General features: G+C 38.0%; 12 non-coding genes across 12 annotated transcripts; 6 read left to right on the top strand and 6 right to left on the bottom strand.

Annotated features, from left to right (window-relative positions):
* Nucleotides 1-620: 620 nt before the first annotated feature.
* Nucleotides 621-692, bottom strand: TRNAE-UUC (transfer RNA glutamic acid (anticodon UUC)). Its single transcript has one exon. It is a non-coding gene; the product is annotated as a tRNA-Glu (tRNA).
* A 114-nt stretch (nt 693-806) lies between these two features.
* TRNAM-CAU (transfer RNA methionine (anticodon CAU)) lies at nt 807-879 on the top strand. Its single transcript has one exon. It is a non-coding gene; the product is annotated as a tRNA-Met (tRNA).
* Nucleotides 880-1,655: 776 nt separating this feature from the next.
* Nucleotides 1,656-1,727, bottom strand: TRNAE-UUC (transfer RNA glutamic acid (anticodon UUC)). The gene has a single exon. It is a non-coding gene; the product is annotated as a tRNA-Glu (tRNA).
* A 114-nt stretch (nt 1,728-1,841) lies between these two features.
* TRNAM-CAU (transfer RNA methionine (anticodon CAU)) lies at nt 1,842-1,914 on the top strand. The gene has a single exon. It is a non-coding gene; the product is annotated as a tRNA-Met (tRNA).
* Nucleotides 1,915-2,691: 777 nt separating this feature from the next.
* Nucleotides 2,692-2,763, bottom strand: TRNAE-UUC (transfer RNA glutamic acid (anticodon UUC)). The gene has a single exon. It is a non-coding gene; the product is annotated as a tRNA-Glu (tRNA).
* A 114-nt stretch (nt 2,764-2,877) lies between these two features.
* Nucleotides 2,878-2,950, top strand: TRNAM-CAU (transfer RNA methionine (anticodon CAU)). The gene has a single exon. It is a non-coding gene; the product is annotated as a tRNA-Met (tRNA).
* Nucleotides 2,951-3,726: 776 nt separating this feature from the next.
* On the bottom strand, nt 3,727-3,798 carry TRNAE-UUC (transfer RNA glutamic acid (anticodon UUC)). The gene has a single exon. It is a non-coding gene; the product is annotated as a tRNA-Glu (tRNA).
* Nucleotides 3,799-3,912: 114 nt separating this feature from the next.
* TRNAM-CAU (transfer RNA methionine (anticodon CAU)) lies at nt 3,913-3,985 on the top strand. The gene has a single exon. It is a non-coding gene; the product is annotated as a tRNA-Met (tRNA).
* A 1,171-nt stretch (nt 3,986-5,156) lies between these two features.
* TRNAM-CAU (transfer RNA methionine (anticodon CAU)) lies at nt 5,157-5,229 on the top strand. The gene has a single exon. It is a non-coding gene; the product is annotated as a tRNA-Met (tRNA).
* A 777-nt stretch (nt 5,230-6,006) lies between these two features.
* Nucleotides 6,007-6,078, bottom strand: TRNAE-UUC (transfer RNA glutamic acid (anticodon UUC)). Its single transcript has one exon. It is a non-coding gene; the product is annotated as a tRNA-Glu (tRNA).
* A 114-nt stretch (nt 6,079-6,192) lies between these two features.
* Nucleotides 6,193-6,265, top strand: TRNAM-CAU (transfer RNA methionine (anticodon CAU)). The gene has a single exon. It is a non-coding gene; the product is annotated as a tRNA-Met (tRNA).
* A 776-nt stretch (nt 6,266-7,041) lies between these two features.
* TRNAE-UUC (transfer RNA glutamic acid (anticodon UUC)) lies at nt 7,042-7,113 on the bottom strand. The gene has a single exon. It is a non-coding gene; the product is annotated as a tRNA-Glu (tRNA).
* Between the last annotated feature and the right edge of the window lie 43 nt (nt 7,114-7,156).

The raw sequence follows: 7,156 nt of genomic DNA, 5'->3' as shown, positions 1-7,156 counted from the left end.
AACTCCGCCGTAAATACCCACATTATGCGCACTATCGCCGGAGCGATATTACGCAACTTTCGAATGTGTGCACGTACGGCGGACTGAGTGCACGCGCAGCGGGCATGTGCATGGGGTTAGTATATGGTTAGTATATGGCATGATATTTTTCGACTTCGACACTTGTAAAGTTTCCAGAACACCTATCCGGATTGAAGGAATTTTCTCTTTATAACAGGAGTTAACATCTGTAAATTTGTTTTAATGCCAAAGGATTTTAGACCATAACTAATGGAAAAGGTGTTTTCAGATCACTTGACACATCTGTAACATTTTTTTTATTTTATTTTTCATGCAGCTGGAATCAATGATGGAAAAGGGGAGCATAATGCATTGTTCTATTCTTTGTGATTTTTGTCCTCAGAGAGCCCATTTCTCACAGTTTCATAATACCTGGAAATTTTACCTGTGATAAGGCCAATGATAATGGCACAGCAGTTGCCCAAAACCTTGTCACAATTAGTAGCAGTGGATCACGTCTGCAATTGGAACCACATCAGACACAAGGAAACATCTGGCTACAACTATTAGTTTTTGTTCCTCTGCTTTTGAATCTGTTAAGAAACAACAATAAGATTCCATTCCCATACCGGGAGTCGAACCCGGGCCGCCTGGGTGAAAACCAAGAATCCTTACCGCTAGACCATATGGGAAGCTGAAATAAATCTCCTTCAAAGTTTCATACAAGGAAAACATTTTTACTGATATCGGAAATTTGTTAAACCAAAATGCCTCACCTTTTCTAATCCAAATCTAAGGCTACAGTTGCCTTGTTAGTGCAGTTGGTAGCGCGTCAGTCTCATAATCTGAAGGTCGTGAGTTCAAGCCTCACACAGGGCTTTTTTATTGATGTCTATTTTGGGAGCATGGCATTGCAATATGAGAGATGCAGTCCTGTTTCTAACAAACTAGACTGATTGCATCAAAATGTTACCTTTCAGAAAGAGTTGTGTCATCTGTTTATAATTGCAGATAAGCCTTAATAATTCACCTGACCTATAAAAGATTTCAGACCAGCAATAAAAGAAAATATGTCAAATAACTCATCCAAGATGTACCCATTTAGGGGAAAAAAAGCATAAAGCATTTTTCATTCTATTTGTCACGACTGTTGTCCTCAGAACAGTGCATTGTAACTTGAGAGTTAAAACTCTGTTTCTTGTAAAGTTGCCAGATCACCTATCCGGATTGAAGGAATTTTCTCTTTATAACAGGACTTAACATCTGTAAATTTGTTTTAACGCCAAAGGATTTTAGACCATAACTAATGGAAAAGGTGTTTTCAGATCACTTGACACATTTGTAACATTTTTTTATTTTATTTTTCATGCAGCTGGAATCAATGATGGAAAAGGGGAGCATAATGCATTGTTCTATTCTTTGTGATTTTTGTCCTCAGAGAGCCCATTTCTCACAGTTTCATAATACCTGGAAATTTTACCTGTGATAAGGCCAATGATAATGGCACAGCAGTTGCCCAAAACCTCGTCACAATTAGTAGCAGTGGATCACGTCTGCAATCGGAACCACATCAGACACAAGGAAACATCTGGCTACAACTATTAGTTTTTGTTGCTCTGCTTTTGAATCTGTTTAGAAACAACAATAAGATTCCATTCCCATACCGGGAGTCGAACCCGGGCCGCCTGGGTGAAAACCAGGAATCCTTATCGCTAGACCATATGGAAAGCTGAAATTAATCTCCTTCAAAGTTTTATACAAGGAAAACATTTTTACTGATATCGGAAATTTGTTAAACCAAAATGCCTCACCTTTTCTAATCCAAATCTAAGGCTACAGTTGCCTTGTCAGCGCAGTTGGTAGCGCGTCAGTCTCATAATCTGAAGGTCGTGAGTTCAAGCCTCACACAGGGTATTTTTATTGATGTCTGTTTTGGGAGCATGGCATTACAATATGAGAGATGCAGTCCTGTTTCTAACAAACTAGACTGATTGCATCAAAATGTTACCTTTCAGAAAGAGTTGTGTCTTCTGTTTATAATTGCAGATAAGCTTTAATAATTTACCTGACCTATAAAAGTTTTCAGACCAGCAATAAAAGAAAAGATGTCAAATAACTCATCCAAGATCTACCCCATTTAGGGGAAAAAAAGCATAAAGCATTTTTCATTCTATTTGTCATGACTGTTGTCCTCAGAACAGTGCATTGTAACTTGAGAGTTAAAACTCTGTTTCTTGTAAAGTTGCCAGAACACCTATCCGGATTGAAGGGATTTTCTCTTTATAACAGGACTTAACATCTGTAAATTTGTTTTAACGCCAAAGGATTTTAGACCATAACTAATGGAAAAGGTGTTTTCAGATCACTTGACACATTTGTAAAAAATTTTTATTTTATTTTTCATGCAGCTGGAATCAATGATTGAAAAGGGGAGCATAATGCATTGTTCTATTCTTTGTGATTTTTGTCCTCAGAGAGCCCATTTCTCACAGTTTCATAATACCTGGAAATTTTACCTGTGATAAGGCCAATGATAATGGCACAGCAGTTGCCCAAAACCTCGTCACAATTAGTAGCAGTGGATCACGTCTGCAATAGGAACCACATCAGACACAAGGAAACATCTGGCTACAACTATTAGTTTTTGTTGCTCTGCTTTTGAATCTGTTTAGAAACAGCAATAAGATTCCATTCCCATACCGGGAGTCGAACCCGGGCCGCCTGGGTGAAAACCAGGAATCCTTATCGCTAGACCATATGGGAAGCTGAAATAAATCTCCTTCAAAGTTTCATACAAGGAAAACATTTTTACTGATATCGGAAATTTGTTAAACCAAAATGCCTCACCCTTTCTAATCCAAATCTAAGGCTACAGTTGCCTTGTCAGCGCAGTTGGTAGCGCGTCAGTTTCATAATCTGAAGGTCGTGAGTTCAAGCCTCACACAGGGCATTTTTATTGATGTCTGTTTTGGGAGCATGGCATTACAATATGAGAGATGCAGTCCTGTTTCTAACAAACTAGACTGATAGCATCAAAATGTTACCTTTCAGAAAGAGTTGTGTCATCTGTTTATAATTGCAGATAAGCTTTAATAATTCACCTGACCTATAAAAGATTTCAGACCAGCAATAAAAGAAAAGATGTCAAATAACTCATCCAAGATGTACCCATTTAGGGGAAAAAAAGCATAAAGCATTTTTCATTCTATTTGTCATGACTGTTGTCCTCAGAACAGTGCATTGTAACTTGAGAGTTAAAACTCTGTTTCTTGTAAAGTTGCCAGAACACCTATCCGGATTGAAGGAATTTTCTCTTTATAACAGCACTTAACATCTGTAAATTTGTTTTAACGCCAAAGGATTTTAGACCATAACTAATGGAAAAGGTGTTTTCAGATCACTTGACACATTTGTAACATTTTTTTATTTTATTTTTCATGCAGCTGGTATCAATGATGGAAAAGGGGAGCATAATGCATTGTTCTATTCTTTGTGATTTTTGTCCTCAGAGAGCCCATTTCTCACAGTTTCATAATACCTGGAAATTTTACCTGTGATAAGGCCAATGATAATGGCACAGCAGTTGCCCAAAACCTTGTCACAATTAGTAGCAGTGGATCACGTCTGCAATTGGAACCACATCAGACACAAGGAAACATCTGGCTACAACTATTAGTTTTTGTTCCTCTGCATTTGAAACTGTTTAGAAACAACAATAAGATTCCATTCCCATACCGGGAGTCGAACCCGGGCCGCCTGGGTGAAAACCAGGAATCCTTACCGCTAGACCATATGGGAAGCTGAAATAAATCTACTTCAAAGTTTCATACAAGGAAAACATTTTTACTGATATCGGAAATTTGTTAAACCAAAATGCCTCACCTTTTCTAATCCAAATCTAATGCTACAGTTGCCTTGTTAGCGCAGTTGGTAGCACGTAAGTCTCATAATCTGAAGTTCGTGAGTTCAAGCCTCACACAGGGCATTTTTATTGATGTCTGTTTTGGGAGCATGGCATTGCAATATGAGAGATGCAGTCCTGTTTCTAACAAACTAGACTGATTGCATCAAAATGTTACCTTTCAGAAAGAGTTGTGTCATCTGTTTATAATTGCAGATAAGCTTTAATAATTCACCTGACCTATAAAAGATTTCAGACCAGCAATAAAAGAAAAGATGTCAAATAACTCATCCAAGATGTACCCATTTAGGGGAAAAAAAGCATAAAGCAGTTTTCATTCTATTTGTCATGACTGTTGTCCTCAGAACAGTGCATTGTAACTTGAGAGTTAAAACTCTGTTTCTTGTAAAGTTGCCAGAACACCTGTCCGTATTGAAGGAATTTTCTCTTTATAACAGGACTTAACATCTGTAAATTTGTTTTAACGCCAAAGGATTTTAGACCATAACTAATGGAAAAGGTGTTTTCAGATCACTTGACACATTTGTAACATTTTTTTATTTTATTTTTCATGCAGCTGGAATCAATGATGGAAAAGGGGAGCATAATGCATTGTTCTATTCTTTGTAATTTTTGTCCTCAGAGAGCCCATTTCTCACAGTTTCATAATACCTGGAAATTTTACCTGTGATAAGGCCAATGATAATGGCACAGCAGTTGCCCAAAACCTTGTCACAATTAGTAGCAGTGGATCACGTCTGCAATTGGAACCACATCAGACACAAGGAAACATCTGGCTACAACTATTAGTTTTTGTTGCTCTGCTTTTGAATCTGTTAGAAACAACAATAAGATTCTATTCCCATACCGGGAGTCGAACCCGGGCCGCCTGGGTGAAAACCAGGAATCCTTATCGCTAGACCAGTGGTTCTCAAACTCGGTCCTCAGGACCCCACACAGTGCATGTTTTGCAGGTAACCCAGCAAGTGCACAGGTGTATTAATTACTCACTGACATTTTAAAAGGTCCACAGGTGGAGCTAATTATTTCACTTGTGATTCTGTGAGGAGACCTGCAAAACATGCACCGTGTGGGGTCCCGAGGACCGAGTTTGAGAACCTGTGCGCTAGACCATATGGAAAGCTGAAATAAATCTCCTTCAAAGTTTTATACAAGGAAAACATTTTTACTGATATCGGAAATTTGTTAAACCAAAATGCCTCACCTTTTCTAATCCAAATCTAAGGCTACAGTTGCCTTTTCAGCGCAGTTGGTAGCGCGTCAGTCTCATAATCTGAAGGTCGTGAGTTCAAGCCTCACACAGGGTATTTTTATTGATGTCTGTTTTGGGAGCATGGCATTACAATATGAGAGATGCAGTCCTGTTTCTAACAAACTAGACTGATTGCATCAAAATGTTACCTTTCAGAAAGAGTTGTGTCATCTGTTTATAATTGCAGATAAGCTTTAATAATTCACCTGACCTATAAAAGATTTCAGACCAGCAATAAAAGAAAATATGTCAAATAACTCATCCAAGATGTACCCATTTAGGGGAAAAAAAAGCATAAAGCATTTTTCATTCTATTTGTCACGACTGTTGTCCTCAGAACAGTGCATTGTAACTTGAGAGTTAAAACTCTGTTTCTTGTAAAGTTGCCAGAACACCTATCCGGATTGAAGGGATTTTCTCTTTATAACAGGACTTAACATCTGTAAATTTGTTTTAACGCCAAAGGATTTTAGACCATAACTAATGGAAAAGGTGTTTTCAGATCACTTGACACATTTGTAACATTTTTTTATTTTATTTTTCATGCAGCTGGAATCAATGATGGAAAAGGGGAGCATAATGCATTGTTCTATTCTTTGTGATTTTTGTCCTCAGAGAGCCCATTTCTCACAGTTTCATAATACCTGGAAATTTTACCTGTGATAAGGCCAATGATAATGGCACAGCAGTTGCCCAAAACCTCATCACAATTAGTAGCAGTGGATCACGTCTGCAATAGGAACCACATCAGACACAAGGAAACATCTGGCTACAACTATTAGTTTTTGTTGCTCTGCTTTTGAATCTGTTTAGAAACAGCAATAAGATTCCATTCCCATACCGGAAGTCGAACCCGGGCCGCCTGGGTGAAAACCAGGAATCCTTATCGCTAGACCATATGGGAAGCTGAAATAAATCTCCTTCAAAGTTTCATACAAGGAAAACATTTTTACTGATATCGGAAATTTGTTAAACCAAAATGCCTCACCTTTTCTAATCCATATCTAAGGCTACAGTTGCCTTGTTAGCGCAGTTGGTAGCGCGTCAGTCTCATAATCTGAATGTCGTGAGTTCAAGCCTCACACAGGGCATTTTTATTGATGTCTATTTTGGGAGCATGGCATTGCAATATGAGAGATGCAGTCCTGTTTCTAACAAACTAGACTGATAGCATCAAAATGTTACCTTTCAGAAAGAGTTGTGTCATCTGTTTATAATTGCAGATAAGCCTTAATAATTCACCTGACCTATAAAAGATTTCAGACCAGCAATAAAAGAAAATATGTCAAATAACTCATCCAAGATGTACCCATTTAGGGGAAAAAAAGCATAAAGCATTTTTCATTCTATTTGTCACGACTGTTGTCCTCAGAACAGTGCATTGTAACTTGAGAGTTAAAACTCTGTTTCTTGTAAAGTTGCCAGAACACCTATCCGGATTGAAGGGATTTTCTCTTTATAACAGGACTTAACATCTGTAAATTTGTTTTAACGCCAAAGGATTTTAGACCATAACTAATGGAAAAGGTGTTTTCAGATCACTTGACACATTTGTAACATTTTTTTATTTTATTTTTCATGCAGCTGGAATCAATGATGGAAAAGGGGAGCATAATGCATTGTTCTATTCTTTGTGATTTTTGTCCTCAGAGAGCCCATTTCTCACAGTTTCATAATACCTGGAAATTTTACCTGTGATAAGGCCAATGATAATGGCACAGCAGTTGCCCAAAACCTCATCACAATTAGTAGCAGTGGATCACGTCTGCAATAGGAACCACATCAGACACAAGGAAACATCTGGCTACAACTATTAGTTTTTGTTGCTCTGCTTTTGAATCTGTTTAGAAACAGCAATAAGATTCCATTCCCATACCGGGAGTCGAACCCGGGTCGCCTGGGTGAAAACCAGGAATCCTTATCGCTAGACCATATGGGAAGCTGAAATAAATCTCCTTCAAAGTTTCATACAAGGAAAAATT

The sequence above is a fragment of the Pseudophryne corroboree genome, chromosome 6, assembly GCF_028390025.1.
Source record: "Pseudophryne corroboree isolate aPseCor3 chromosome 6, aPseCor3.hap2, whole genome shotgun sequence".
In the NCBI taxonomy this organism is placed as follows: domain Eukaryota; kingdom Metazoa; phylum Chordata; class Amphibia; order Anura; family Myobatrachidae; genus Pseudophryne; species Pseudophryne corroboree.
Note: the sequence above shows the minus strand (reverse complement) of the source record. Positions and strands in the feature narration are given on the sequence as shown.